This window comes from Artibeus jamaicensis, unplaced genomic scaffold (genome assembly GCF_021234435.1).
Source record: "Artibeus jamaicensis isolate MK-2021 breed Jamaican fruit bat unplaced genomic scaffold, CSHL_Jam_final contig_525, whole genome shotgun sequence".
In the NCBI taxonomy this organism is placed as follows: Eukaryota; Metazoa; Chordata; class Mammalia; order Chiroptera; family Phyllostomidae; genus Artibeus; species Artibeus jamaicensis.
This window is the reverse complement of record NW_026521874.1, coordinates 10,666,791-10,681,547: the sequence shown is the minus strand read 5'-3', so window position 1 is coordinate 10,681,547 and position 14,757 is coordinate 10,666,791. Positions and strand designations below refer to the sequence as shown.

The 14,757-nt window shown below is 58.9% G+C and overlaps 1 protein-coding gene and 1 long non-coding RNA gene across 6 annotated transcripts in view; one reads left to right on the top strand and one right to left on the bottom strand.

Moving 5' to 3' along the window:
• PXN (paxillin) overlaps positions 1–14,757 on the top strand; it is a 44,737-nt gene that overhangs the window by 15,503 nt on the left and 14,477 nt on the right. The window lies entirely within an intron of this gene.
• On the bottom strand, positions 9,305–13,884 carry LOC128628073 (uncharacterized). Its single transcript, XR_008392412.1, has 3 exons — positions 13,788–13,884; positions 12,045–12,126; positions 9,305–10,043 (listed from the first exon to the last, which is right to left on the bottom strand). It is a non-coding gene; the product is annotated as an uncharacterized LOC128628073 (long non-coding RNA).

The window sequence follows — 14,757 nt, the reverse complement described above, 5'->3', positions numbered from 1 at the left end:
GCCTCACTCCTGTGGGCCTCGCCCCCTCACTGGCTGCCCCCCACCCACCCACAGAGGGAGCCAGACAGGCCACACATGAGTTCAAACCTTAGGTGCCCACGGGGGGCTGCTGTGCTGTGGCCACAAAGTCTTGTGGAGTGTTCCTTTGAGATATACATATATACATATATATATATATGGCTAGGAGTGGTACAGGCTGGGGGAACTAGATCACAGCTGAGGGGGTTTCTGGGTGAGAGGAAACAGGGAGGGCCTGGACCCTGTTTGTGCTCATCTGCGGCTGTCCCCCATTGTGGTTTGCCTGTGGCCAGCCATCGAGGAGACCAGAGGTGGCTTGGGTGCAATGGCGGGGGCCAGATCTCCACAGCACCTGGGCTCGGACGGGGGGGGGCGGTCATTCATCCAGTTGTTGTCCACAGAGTACCTGTGTGCCAGGCACTGTCCTGTTCGAAGACTTGAAGGTAGACAGTACAGCCACACTCCCAGCCCTTGCAGAGCTGTCCCCGGCTGGTGAGACACAGGCATTTGCATAGACAGTTTCCACCAGTTTGATAACGTGCTCTCAGAGGAAGCGAGCAGGGCTTTGGGAATTCAGAGGAAAGGGGTCTTGAACCCTGTGTTGGGAATGTGGTCAGGGAGGGCTTCCTGGAAGAAATGGCACCCTAAACTCTCTGCTGTGCATCTTAATTGAAAAAGCCCTAAACTGTCATCCTTTGTATAGTTAATGAGCATTTCCTTAGTAAGATTTGGGATTCTCCTGCAGAAGAGGCCTCCAGAATAAAAACTACACATTCCCCTTTTGTAGGTAGGCAGGGTGGATCTTTTTATTCCTATGTTGCACAAGAGGCGGCTGAACTGTGATAAGTCCCGAGGGAAAAGAAAGGACTTGCCCGGTGAGGAGCCAGGAAGGTGGTCTCGGCGGAGGGAGCATCACACGCAGAGGCACGGCAGCCGGGGCTCCCGTGTGCGCGCGCCCAGCTCGCTGGCTGGTGACCGTCGCCCTGTGTCCTCCCGGTTGATTTTACAGTTAAACTCAGCTTGAGCCACAAGACCGAGCACAGTGGCCAGCCTGTACTTCCTCAGTGGAATGATGAAGGTTCAGGGTGGCTGTGGTGTGACCACTGAGATAGGGCCAGCCTCTGGGGCTTCTATTAACCCCCAATCAGATACTGAGCTCTGTCTGTCAAGCTCTTCCTGGGCTCCGCGGGGCTGGGACCCTGGGCAGTTCTGAAGGGCATTTCCATAAGGCTCCTGAGACTGTCCTGGGCTTGGAGGGTGCATGGTGAGTCCCCTTCCTTTCCCACCCCCCCCACCCCCCTGTGCTCATTTGTCAGGAGGAACTTGTTTTTTTTAATTTATTTGTTTATTTTTAGAGAGAGGAGAAGGGAGAGAGAAAAACATCAATGTGGGGCCACCTCCTGCACGCCCCGCGCTGGGGACCCAGCTGGCAACTCAGGCATGCACCCCGATGGGGAATGGAACCTGCAACCCTCTGGTTCACAGGCCAGCACTCAATCCACTGAGCCATACCAGCCAGAACTTGGTTTTCTGATCATGGGCTTGGCTAATCCCTCTGGTGGAGGGGAGCTGTCAGGGGAGGGGCAGACTGGAGAGGCAGAGGGAGGGAACCCGGGTGGTCCTGGGCACTTGGAGGACGCCTAGAGCTGGCAGCCTGCGGTGTACGCTCCCCCGAGGCCAGGCCGGGAGGACCACTTGCTTTCAGAGGGAAGAGCAGGCTGGAGCGGCAGCTCTGTACTGGTGCCCGAACCGCTGCTTTCTGGGCCCCCACAGCTTCCTCGGTGATGTGGCCCGGGAAGAAAAGCAGGCCCTGGCCGGCCCGTGTAGCCCTGTGGCCTGCCTGGCCTCCGTCGCTGCCCTTGTCACCCTGACCCTCCCGTGCACTTTCCTTCCTTCCTGCTCCCCCTCCTGACTCCCCTGTCTCACCAGGTGCCTGCTCTGTCCTCTCACAGGAAGCGGACGTGGGAGGCATCCTGGGCTCCCCACTCTTTCTCCACCGCCACCCAGTGACCAGCTCTTGTTGGTTTTAGCCAGGTTTATTTAGAGCATTGTCACTCTTGGTCTTCCTCCGGCCCCGCCTCTCCCTGCCTCTCCCGCACATGCTGCCCAAGGGGTCTTAACACTCAAGCCTGGCCCTGCTGGCCTGGCCGGCAGGCAGGCAAGCAGGCAGGCAGCTTCCCAGGGCTTGCCCTTGTAAGGCCAGGCCCCACTGCCGGCCCTGGGGCCCCGACTCCTCCTTCACCAAGTTTCGGCTTGTACCCTGAGCTCCAGCCCCTCTGTCTGCCAGGCTGCCCCTCACCTCTGCCCCTGCCTTTTAGGAAAGTCTCCCCACTTAGTGCTTCCTGTGGAGGACCCTGTGTCTTTGTCTCCCCCGTGCCCAGCACTGTTGGGGACACCACTGGCAAGGATGCAGCACCAGAGAGGGTGGGACGGACTGGAGGAGGCATGTGGGACAGGGACGGGTGCCGGTGTGTGGCACTCGCCCTTTTTCAAGGTGGGCCCTGGACACGTGAGTGAGGCAGTGCCCGCTCGCTTCGTGCGCCCTCCCCAGTGGCGTTCTGCTGGAGGGAGAGTGTGTGCCGCCAGGTCGCTGCCCAGCAGGCCCACTCCAGAAACGGCGGTCCCCCGGCCTGCGGCCCTGAGTGGTGAGACTTGTCTCCAGGGGACCCACGGGTGCGCTGTTGGTGTTGTCCCGGCAGCGGTTTCCCCTTGCAGACCCCCAGGCACTCTGGACCCTGACACGGCCGTCCCCCCAGCGCGGTGCCGTGGGGACGCGTGCACACCGTTCTGCAGACCTTGCAGGTGGCCCACAGTCCTGGGGGGGGCCTTCTGTGGATGCCAGGTTCCCGCCTCTCTGGCTTTGGAAAAGGGGACGAGGAATCCTCATGCCCCCGGGTAGGGAACTCAGCTGAGTCAGCGGGGGCTGGATTGCTGGGCCAAGTGAAAGCTGGCACCTGTCCTGTCTGACACTCGGAGCCCCGGATGCCCGTGCAGTAAGCCCAGGGTGGCCCATGTCAGTGCTGCCCCAGAGGCTGAGCCCTCAGCTGAAGTAGGAGTTAGAGACCTCGGGTGGGTGGACATGCACGGCAAGGACCTCGCTGGCCCTTCTGTCTCTGGGCTTTTCCCTTGGAGTGCGGTTGCCAGAGCAGATGGCGCTGTGGGGCGGGGAGGTGGCCTTTGGACCGGACCTCCAGCAGGACCGGCAGTGCCCTTCCTCCCATTGGCTTTGTGTACTGCGCTTCCCACACTCCGAGCACGGGGCCCCCGGATGCTTCCACTTGGCAAATCTTTGAACTTGGGCAGGGCTTTGAAGCAGGGGAGAGAGATCAGTTTTAGTCGGGTCCCGCACAAGCCTGTCAGCTTTTTACCCACGAAGTCCTTGTGGGCAGAGAGCAGTGGTCCAGTCCTGGTATATGAACAAATGGACGTGGGGGGCAGGGGGCAGAGTTGGGGCCCCCACCCAGCACCTTTCAGAGCACTTCCTCCGCAGTTGCTCAGGGCTTGTGCTGGGTGCTCTTTTTTTACCCCTTGGGGCAGGCAGGGACGTCACCTGGAGTCGCCCGGTGAGGCAGGCACTAATGATATGTACGGACCGTGTGCTTGTGATACACCAGGCCTGCTTTACGTTCTTTATCTTACTTGGTCCTCCGGATGGCTTGAGCAAGCCTCGGGAACCCTACCGTCCCTGTGGTGTGAGGGCTGTTACTACACTCTTCTGTAGACGGGGGAACTGAGCTCAAAGAGGCGCAGCGTCATCAAGTTCAACTGCAGAGTCCATGCTACACTTGTGTTGCAAACTGGCGGACCTGCTGGAGCCAGGCAGGCCTGTGAGTGGATGGAGTGGGCCAGGCAGGAAGGGACCTAGATTTCGCGCCGCGGTCAGTGGTTGCCCTGCAGGGAACTGGACCGGTGTTGCTGGCTCTTCTGACTGCTGCTCCTGTCAAGCCAGAAATTCTAGCTTTCGTGTGAGAGCCGCTAATTTCTTAAGACTAACTCAGCACAAGCATGTCCAGGTGGCAGGGGTGGGGTTCAGTCTGCAGGGCTCGGGCTGGTGACCTCTTGCAGTCTTGATGGCGTCCCTCACCCACCCCTGCTGCCTATAGCGTCCCCTCTGGAAAGAGAAGAATCAGAGTTCATTGCTGAAAGAGGCCTTGGGAGATTTCTACGAGCCGACCTGTAACCATTTACAATTCCTATTTCACCGAAAAGGCAGGGCGGGAAGTGAAGGAACCGCAGAGTAAGTGGGAGGGAGGGCAGACTGTGCGCTTGGCTGTCACCGCTCACGGGCCGAGCAGCCCGGGCTCTGCCGCCAACTCCCCAGGGGCACCGCTCGCAGCCACCGGCACGTCCTGCTGTCCGCCACCCCACACTGAGCTGCCCTTGGCTCTGAGGGCAGCGTGCGGCCCCTGGGATCTTCCCTCAGAGGACCCGGACACTGGGGAGAGTGTTGTGGCAGCTCTCGGTGCTTGTGTTTTGAAATTTGTCCCCAGGAGCCATTGTTCCCAGCCAGAGCTATCGGACTCCTCTTACCCCCAGCTGCTGCCTCAGCGGGGTGTGGAGTAAGACATGCGGGGGCCAGGCGCCCCCCCCTGTGCTTGCAGGCCACCCCTGTCAAGGGAGGTGCCCGCGGAAGAAGACATTAGAGTTCAGGCCTGGCGTGGAGGGGTGGACGGGGGCAGAGACTTCCACTTTTGAAAAAAGTTTTTAATTTATTGATTTTAGAGAGAGAGGAGGGGAGAGTTAGAAGGAGAGAGGGAGAGAAATAATGGGTTTGCTGTCGCATTTATTGATGCATTCACTGGTTGATTCTTATGTTTGCCTCGACCAGGGAGGGAACTTGCAACCTTGGTGTCTGGGGACAGTGCTCTAACCAACTGAGCTACCTGGCCAGGACCGAGACCTACACTTTTAAAAAGGAGAAAACAGTGGTGTCAGGGAGGGCAGTAGCCGGTGGCGCTCGATCAGCTTACTGACTTCCTTGGTGACCGCTTCCTGTGTGGGCATAGAGATAGGCAAGAGCAGAGGTGGTGGCCCCACTGGCAGTTGCGTTGCGATCAGAGGTTGCTGGTTAAACACGAGACTCCCTGATTTTCTTTGTGGCTGTTCAGGGACAGAGGCACGGGATTGCTGGGCCTGTCCATCCTTGGGAAGTTTAGACCAGCAGCATCCAGGGCAGCAGCCCCCTCAGTGCACAGCGCAGGCACTGTGCGTAGGGAGCCGTGGGATTGGAGGCTCCGGACTCGGGCGGGCGTGCCTGCCCCTGCCCCTGCCCCAGGGGCCCTTCTTAGCTCCTCAGAGTGAGAGAGCAATTCCATGCAGACACTGCAGAACCCGAGGGCCAGTGGAGGTCACCCAGATCTCCCCCTCAAAGCACTGCTTCTATTAGAAGACAGTCCCCACTATTTACAGTCCAACTTCCAAACAGATTTTTGGACTATTGTATGGGTGTACCTTGGGGGCTTCCTCTGTGATGTTTTTGGCATCGTGGCTGGGCGTCTCCTCCAATTAAATCCAAATTAGGATTGAGGTAGATACCTCCCCCACCAGTCTCCTGGTGTAACCAGCTGGCCCCGTAGGTGCAAGCCAGCCATGCTGCACCGTGCCAAGCTGGGGCCCGGACCCTCTCTGCAGCGTGAGCCCCAGGGCATAGGCCACTTGCTCAGTTCTCCCACGAGGCTTGCCATCTGCCTGGCTCTCTGCCTCAGCTCTAGGGTGGGTGGGCTTCTTGCAGGGAGATGACAGGGTCTTACTTTGGTTCTGTTCCTGGCCTGTCCTCCTCTGCACTGTGATGTCCCTTCATGGGAGTCCCGCCGGCAAGACAGCCCAGGTTTCCCTGGACGCTTTTTGTTTGAGAAAAGTCTGTCTTTCCCCTTTTTTTTCTCTTGTGGTTTCCTAGTGTGACTCTGGTTAGCCAAGGCCGTGAGGATTGCAGCCACTATCTGCTCCCTCCCTGTCTAGGAAGAGGCGGTTTCCCAATGCGGAGAGTTGGCAAGGATCTGGGCTTCGAGGGAAATTTGTGCCCTGACCGGTGTGGCTCAGTTGTTTGGGTGTCATCTTGCAAAGTGAAAGTTCACTGGTTCTATTCCTGGTTTGGGCACATTGCCTAGGTTCTGGGTTCTGTCCCTGGTCAGTGTACATGTGAGAGACAACTGATCAATGTTTCTCTTTCACATCAGTGTTTCTCTCTTTTCTGCCACCTCCCCCCCCCCCCCCGTAAAGGATGGAAGGAAGGAAATCTTTTAAAAAATATATTCTATTTATTTATCTTTAGATGGGAAGGGAAGGAGAGAAATATCAATGTATGGTTGCCTCTCATGTGTCCCCTGCTGGGAACTGGCCTGCAACCCAGGCATGTGCCCTGACTGGGAATCAAACCACGATCCTCTGGTTCGCAGGCCCACACTCAATCCACTGAGCTACACCAGCCAGGGTGGAAATCTTTCTTTAAAAAAAAAATTTATGTCCTCAGGGCAGTGGCCGTAGGCACCCTTCCTTTGTAGTGGATCAGCCAAACCATCCCGCCAGGGCCTCAGGGCAGCCGGGCCTGCCGCCTGCCAGCAAGGGGACCAGGGGCTGGGGGTGGGAGGGGTGAGCACAGGCAGGAGGGCCTGAGAGAAGGTTTGAGGCTCCCGTGGGCACGAGGGGCCCTCCCCAGACTGTGCCCTTTCTCAGGAGGTGCCGGACTATGTGACACCAGCTGTCACGTGGCCCTGGGAGAACTCTGTCTTGCCCAGAACTGAGCAGCTGACTTCCAAAACTTGTGAGGCCGAGACAGCCAGGGCTGGATGGTGCACATGCCCCTGGGGAAGTGAAAGTGTCACGCAGGGTCAGCTGTGGGACGCGCAGGGCAGCCAGTCCCGGCTCTTTTCCTCTCCATCTGCCGGAGTCCGAGCTCTTGACCGTCTCGGACAGCGGTTCCAACTCGTGCTGCGCAGTAGTAACCTGCACCACAGATGACACTTCGGACAGATGCGAGTTGTGGGCTGCCCATCCTTCTTCCTGAGGCCACGCCTGGGGTTCTTTGCCCTTCTGAGCTCTTTCTCTCGCATGAGAAAGCATATTGGGCCCTGACTGCTGTGGCTCAGTGGGTTGAGTGCTGGCCTGCAAACCGAAAGGTTGCTGGTTCGATTCCCAGTCAGGGCACATGCCCGGGTTGTGGGCCAGGTCCCAGGTTGGGGGCATGTAGGAGGCAGCCACACATTGATGTTTCTCTCCCTGTCTTTCTCCCTCCCTTCTCCTCTCTCTAAAAATAAATAAATAAATAAAATCTTTAAAAAAAGGAAAAGCATTTTGGAACACTCGTGTGTGGGGCTGATGGTCGTGGGATAAATCTAGAACCTGCTTCGGTCTACTTTCTTTTTTTTCCCCCCCTCAGTCTGTTTTCTAAAATTAAAAGCAAATGAGTTGTGCCCTGGCTGGTGTGGCTCCGTGGACTGAGCACTGGCCTGCAGACGAAAGGTCACTGGTTCACTTACCAGTGGTGCCATGTGCCTGGGTTGTGGGCCAGGTCCCCAGTTTGGGGGCGTGCAAGAGGCAACTGATTGATGTCTCTTGTACATCGATGTTTCCCTCCCTCTCTTTCTCCCTCCTTCCCTCTCTCTCTAAAAATAAATAAAAAAAGTCTTTTTAAAAAAGACCAAGTGAGTTGCAGATGTCGGCACTTGGTGGCCATTTGCTCAGGACGGGCGGAGGCACCCCTCGCGGCCGGTTTCTCTTGGGGCCCGAGCTTCTCTTCGTTCCTCTCAGCGGAGCCCTGACCGCCTATGGCCTCTGCCGGTTTCCGAGGGGGCCAAAGAGCCACTGGCCCCTCTGTGCCCAGGCCCGTCCCTCATCCAGTGAGAAAGCTGCCTGGCTGCAAGTGGGGGTGGAGGTCAGTGCCCGGGCTGCCCTGCCTTGCATCACGCTGCTCTGACGAGGCCGGTCACAGGAAGGAGACACTCATGCACGGGGACCGCACAGCAGCAAGTTGGCCTAGAACTTGAAGCTTCAGCCTTCTCTGAATCCTCGAGCTCCCCGTGCCACCTGCAGGGAGGGGCTCATCGGTGGGGTGAAGGGGGAGGGTGAAGAAGAGAGGGACGGGGGAGAGGAGGGAGATGAGAACCAGGGCCCTGACGCAGTGGTGGGGGGGCACCCCTGTGGCCGGCCTTTTCGGATTGCTCTGGGACTCTGGGGACCGGAGAGTGGTGACAGGCAGAATGAGGAAAGGCTGTTGACAGCCGCTCTCCGTGGGCTGTTGAGGAAGGAGAGTAGGCCCCGCAGCCAGGCAGAGCTGTCCTCCCGGGGGACGGTGCCTGCCTGCAGAGCCCACTCACTGGACAACCTCGCGCCTTTGTCCTTATCTGTAAAGTGGGGGTTTGGCCAGGGTCCTGCTAGATGCTCGGGAAGGGTTATGTCACTCTCCTCCCCCTCCCCCGTCTGAGCTTTCTGGCCCTGCAGCCCTGTCTCTCAGCCCTTTGCAGCCCTCTGCTGGGCTCGGGCCTCCGTGGCTGGGCAGAGGTGGCCTTCTCCTGGGCTTCCTCCTTGGGGAGGGCGGAGGCTGAGAGCTTCCGTGCAACTTGGGCAGCTCCTTCCGTTTTTCTGATTTCAGGTTCAAGACCACAGGGCTCCCCCAGCTGTGACTTCCCAGCAGGCAGGCAGCAGAGCTGGGGTGGCGGTGGGCTGTGGAGCCCAGACACCTTGCTCTCTTGCCTCTTTCCTTGCTGGAGAGGGAGTTGGAGGCTTCTGGGCTCAGCTGATGTTCTCCGAGGAGGACTTGGAATGAACCCGAGGCAGGGATGGGGTGAGGTCAGTGGTTTGCTCAGCTAGGAGGCCTGAGTGAGTGACGGACTTGTCACAGCGCCCAAGATTTCTGGCCTCCGTCCCTGGCTCCACCTCCTCCTGCTCCTGTCCCCAAGGAAGATGAAAATCAGTGATGGGATGTATTTACTGTCTCCTCTGTGTCACTGTGGGAGGGCAGAGGAGGCTCTCCCCAGCCTTCACGGTGGCTCTCAAACGCTTTTTCATTGATCCCTCACTGTGTGCTCTAGGAGGTGTCTGAGTAACAACAGCCCAGAATGGTCTAGGGAATCGCCACCCCGGCTAGGGAGTGGTGGACTTGAACCTGCCCATCTCAGTTCTTGGAGGCCAGCTCTGTCCACTCGGCCACACTGCCATGTCGGTTAGGGTGCCAGAAGGGTATACGGCCATGTTACTGTCCCTGTTCCCAGTGCCAGCAGACAGCCCAATCTGCAGCTTGGACAGGGGTGGCTTTGTGGTGCTGCTTAAAACTGCTCACCAAAGTGCACGTGCAGCAGGCCTCCCTGAAACCTCACTTCTCATCCTACAATTCATCTGCATTTTGCATTTGACTCCATGGCCTTGCTTGTTTTCACTTAACAGTTTAATTTAGCCGGGCTTGTTTTAAGTTAAGGCAGTGGTTTAAATTACTTGTTCCTGAGTACATTGGATCCCCAGAAGGTATTCTGGGTCTATCCTGAGCCAGTTCCTGTGCCCCGCTTCCATCTGGCCCTTGGAGGCAGGGATATCCTGGTAGTGGATGGGGTGGGGCTCGTTCACTGTTGTGAATGAAGGCACAAGGCTGGGGAAGGGAAGGAGGGGCCCAGTTGGGCGGGAGAGGCAGGCTGCAGTGAGGGGGCCCAAGGAAGTGGCAAAGGCTTGTTGGGGGCCATGTTCTGAGAAGCTCCAGACCAGAATGCCAGCCCCAGGGTTCCTGTGTCATCTGTGGGCAGCGGGGGGGCCGTCCGTGGCAGGGCCTTGTGACTCCTCCTCGCTTGGCACAGGTCCCTTCGCCCACGAGGGTGCTCGTGCTGGGGATCCAGTGAGGGGGAGGGAGGTGTCCGTCCACAGAGGGCGTGCCCGTCTAGTGGGAGAGGCGAGAGTGACGGCGGGCGGGTGCAAAATCGTTGGGCATCCGAGACTTTCAGACTGCTGCATCGGAGGGGAGAGCCCCAAGCGTGGCGCTGCAGCCCAGTGGTTCAGGACGGGGCCGAGTGTGGGTTCAGGGGCCTGTCCAAGTGGTTGCCTGCCTGTTACAAAAAGGAAGGGAGGAAAGTCAGGGGGAGAGGCCTCGTGAAGGAAGAATCGAGGCGACTTGGGGACCAGTGAAAAGCGGGAGCCATTAGGGGCGCTGTAGGAGAACTGGGGGAGGCAGATGAGAGAGAGCTAGGGAAATGACCCAGCTCCCTGAGGCCCGGAGGCCCTGACCTGCTCTGTGGCCACCTGGGGCTGTGTTCATTGGTTAGAACCTGACTGGCAAAGAGTGGGTGGGTGGCTAGTGCTATGAGATCCACAGTCAAGAAAAGACTACAGCTCCTTGCTGCTGCAGGCAAACTTTTGAACTTGAACTTTCCTTTCGGGTCTCTGTAGGGCACATGACTCACTTCTGATCCCCTCTGAACCCCTGCTGGTGATTAGCCAGGGGTGCGAGGCCTGTGGAGCCTCCCTGCTTGCTCTGCCACAGGCTGGCTCGCCTGGAAGAGCCCAGACTGCAGGGCTGGGCTGGACGGATTTGCGAGTTCCGGCACTCGAGGCTTCAGGGTTCTAGGCTGTCTGTCTTTTTGTTCGTAAAGCCGTGCTTTACCCATTGAGGGAGCCGTGGGATGGGCCTGGAGATGGGCCCCAGACATGACCTTAAAAAGTCTGGAGTCTCTGGGTGACCTGAAGAGGTAGCTGAAATCTGACCAATGAAATGCCTTCACCGTGTTCTGGGACCTCTGGGGGAGGGTGGGGCCCGCTGATCCTGGACTGGGAGGGAGGTGAGTTATTTGCAACAGAAAAGAGGCTGCTTGCTCCCCTGCCAGTCGGGACCTGTGCCTCTGTGCCTCTAAGGGTGGGGGCGGGGAGGTGGGTGAACCTGGGCGGCTCCTCCCACCTGCTGCTGCTTAACCTCCTGGAGCCTCATCAGACTGGGAGCCTGGTCAGTGGGGGAGGGGGTCCTGGGTGGGTGCGAGGTACTGATGGGGCCTGGCCTGGTCGGGCTTCTGCCTGGCACTCACGGTGACCTCTGGGAGTTGCCTTTCCGCCTTTATTCTCTCGAGGCTCTGGTTACTTGTGCTCTGTGACCTTGGGCACGGGCCAGGCACCCAGTAAAGAAAGCCAACTTGCGGCGCACACTCCTGTTGTGTAAGCCCTGCAAGGAGGGGCTCCTCCTCGGCAACAGGAAACCACTTCCCACAGCCTGCGGGTCGCCCAGGGAAGGGACAGGCCGCCTCCCACCTCCCTCGGCAGCAGATTGGAAGCCTCGGCCCTCTCCCCTGGTTTCCGGTGTGTCACCGAGCCTGCACTTCCTTCAGGGCCGAGAGAGGAGGACGCAGTTCCTGCTGAGTGAGGCATGAGTCAGCCCAGGGAATGGTGGCTGAGTCTTCACTACCTCCAGGCATGGTTATTAAATATTCAGACGGCACTTCAGGATTGATCGGTGCCTAGCCAGCTCCTCAGGGAGTGCTTGCTGTTCCTGCCTGGGATAGCAGTATCCTGGATTTAGACAGTCCTGTAACTCTCACCAGAAATCGTGTTATCTCTTCCTCAGAGCTTGCTACCAGCAATGGGGACGAAGTGGGTTCTGCCCATGTTACAGAGAGAGAAGATGACCCAGAGGCCTGGTGTCCAGCTGGCTGGGCCTGGACTCCGGGCTGTCTTGTGTGCTTGCTGCTCCTTCCCTGTCTTCCTCTGACTCGCAGTCCCTCTGCCAGTCAGCCATTCAGTCTAGCTGCTGGGGCCATGGCATGGAGCAAGACAAGGCCTCTGCTCTCTAGAGCTGAATTCTTGGAGAGGAGACAGTCAGTTGACAGGAACCCAAGTTGGCAGGAAAGTCCCCTCCAGGAGATTGAGTTCCCAGCCAGTGTCCAGGCCCTGCGTCCCCAGGCTGGGTGGGGGAGAGCCGGTCTGGCCTCATTGTGGATTGGCCCTTCCTGGTCACAGGTCTGCCTTTGCTCCCAGGACAGTGATCAGGATAAATATACCCAGCTCCCCATTCCTGGGGAGTTACTCACAGAGCAAAAGTACCCCACTGCTGCGGATTGGATTACCTCTGCTCCGGCTGCTCTGCACTCCTGTGCTCCGGGCTGGGGGAGGGGAGAGCCATCTTTTCCTCCTGCTCTCCTTCCTAATCTGGAAGAGTTTCAGGAAAGGGGCCGAGATGAGACCATCCGCAGGCGCTGGCCCTGCTGTTTACATAGCTCCTTCCTTAGGAAGGGCCCAGCCCCGCTCCCTGCCTCAGTCCCTGAGCTCAGGCAGCAGTGAGGAGGCTGGGTCGCGTCCCTGACACTTGCGGCCACCGACACCCAGCAGGCCCTCAGCAGCGGGGCCCCAGACCTCCCTTCCTCCAAGTTCTGAGCCCAGCGAGATAGACAGGCGAGATAGACAGGCGGGAAGGCTGGGCCAATCCAGGACCTGTGGGGAAGGGCCTTGCTGAGCCGGTGCTGTGTCTCTGAGAGTCTGGGCCTTGTGTGAAGTGCGGGATGGACAGCGGGCCCTGGGTTGTGGGGATGGCCCTTGGGCTCCGGCTCTCTGGGTGCTGTTGCCACTGCTTTCTTCTGCTTGTAAGCTCCTCAGGACGCTGACAGTCCCTGCCGGGGGCGGTGACAGCTGAGTTACACTGGCCTGCAGAAAGAAGGCGAGGGACCAAGTCCTGAAAATATCTTGTTCTCGCCGTTGGCCTGTCCTAGGCCTGTCGAGGTGGGGTCTTCCGGATGGCCAGGGGACCCCGTCTCTTCCAGTTCTGCCTGGGGCTGCCGAGTGGAATAGTGTCGAGGGGCCCAGCACTGGGACAGGTATGACAGTGAGGTCTCTGGGACCCGAAGATGCCCCACACCTACCCGTCCCGTCCCTGGAGCCCTGGCAGGGGGGCTTCTCCAGGGTGACCTTGGTTTCCCCAGAATGGTGCCCCTAACTGCCGGGCCACGATTACAGCGTCCTTTGCCCCCAGGAGTGGGGTATGATGAGGGGTGCTTTCTTGGTCCCCTCCAGGTCTAACCACCTCCCTGGGAGGGAGCTCCTGTCTGCTGAGCAACCCCCACGTACCGAGCGTGCGCCCTGTTCCAGGGCTGTGCTGAGCAAGCACTGTGTATCTGTTTCCTTTTGTGATGCTCATTCCTGTGAGTAAGGGGTGGGATTCCCATCTGACAGATGAGGACACTGGTGCATGAGAACAGTTAGGTAGCCCGGCTGGGCAACTCAGCCACTGAGCTGGGCCTGAACTCGGACTCCCCCTGTGCGAGTTCTAACAGGTTGGTATGCTCAGAGCCTGGGAGGAGGAATGGCTCAGGATCCCCCCTCCCCTCCCCTGTGCCACACACTCACACACACACGATCCTGGGTGGACCTTTATCTCACTACTTTGGTGCCTGTTCAGCTTTAGACCTCTTGATAGTCTTTATCTTGTACTGAGTAGTGGCTGGGGCTTGGGTGGGAGGAGGAAGAGGCAGGCCAGTCTTGTTAAAGAGCTCTGACCTGTTTTTATATACTAGTTAAAGTTATCGATGGAGAGAATTCTTTGATTCTCTTTAACTTATTGGGTGCCATGTGTCAGTGGGTCAGCCTGAGTCCCCAGAGCCAGAGTCCAAGGGCATTCCCAACCTTGGGAGGATGAGGGCCCCCCCCAGGACTCCCTCCTCTGCCCGGTACCCTTGGGGTGGTGGTTGGTCCTGGAATGCGGGCAGACTGGCTCTGCCCTTCGGTCCCCTCCAGGGGCAGTGAGCCTGACACCAGTGTCTTAACCCACTCGCTTCTGCAGATCCGGCAGCGCGCGACAGGCCATTAAGATTACGCACCATGCGTGGCTCAGCGGCTGGGGGCCGGGGTAAGGCCTGTTCTTCTCGGCCTCGTCCAAGTGCTCCCGTGCCGCTCGGCCGCCTACCCCGGGACAGACTCCGGGGCCTGCAGCCGCTGCAGCTCTGAGCGTCAGGCCAGGCACCGCCGTGGGTGCGTCTGCAGAGGTGGTGCTGGCAGCCAGGGCCTGCAGCCAGGGCGTGAGTCCGGTGGATCTCCGCAGCTGCGTCACTCTTGGGTCGCACCTTCAAATGATAGTGTGCCGCAGGCACGGGCGGGAGCGGGAGGCTTGGCACCTGGCCCGCCTCTTGCTCCTCCTTGGACCCTGCGCTGGTCCTCCAGCTCAGCCCAGCTTCCGGGCATTGAATCTTACCCTGGGCCTGGGGGTGGGGGCGCAGGGTGTTGGGCTCTCGGGGCTTCCTCAGCCCGAAATTCCGTGATTGCGCGAGGTTACCTTCGGTTACTCCCGGCGGCAGGGAGCCGGTGGACCAATAGCTCCCTCTGGCGGGAAACAGCGGAAGGTCTACACCCCTTCGTCGCCAGGGTGTAGCTGAGTGGCCTTTGGCCGGCTGGAGACTTGGCAAGCAGGGTTCTTGCCCGTCTTGGCCCCCAGTTTGGAGAGGAGAACCTCTCTCTCCACACAGACGTTGGGAGGGAAGTGCCAGGGCCTTCTTCACGTGGCCCAGAGAGGCAAAAAGTTTTCAGAATCTAGGTGGTTTCCTCCAGAAAGGGTCTGGGAAGCCCCCGGGAGAGCTTCCTTCCGTAGCTGGACTGGTGCATTCCCGGTGGCTCTGACTTGCTGGGAGGGTCTCCTGCCTAGAGAGATGCTGAGGAAGTTGGAGGCCTTCCCTAGCCTGAAGAGTGAGCCCTGGCTGCTTTCCTTACCATGTACATGTTCCCCTTCTCTGGACACCTTCTCTGGGGTCTGAGTTGGGCGAACCTCTGAGCCTACCGCTAGGGTATTCAGGGGAT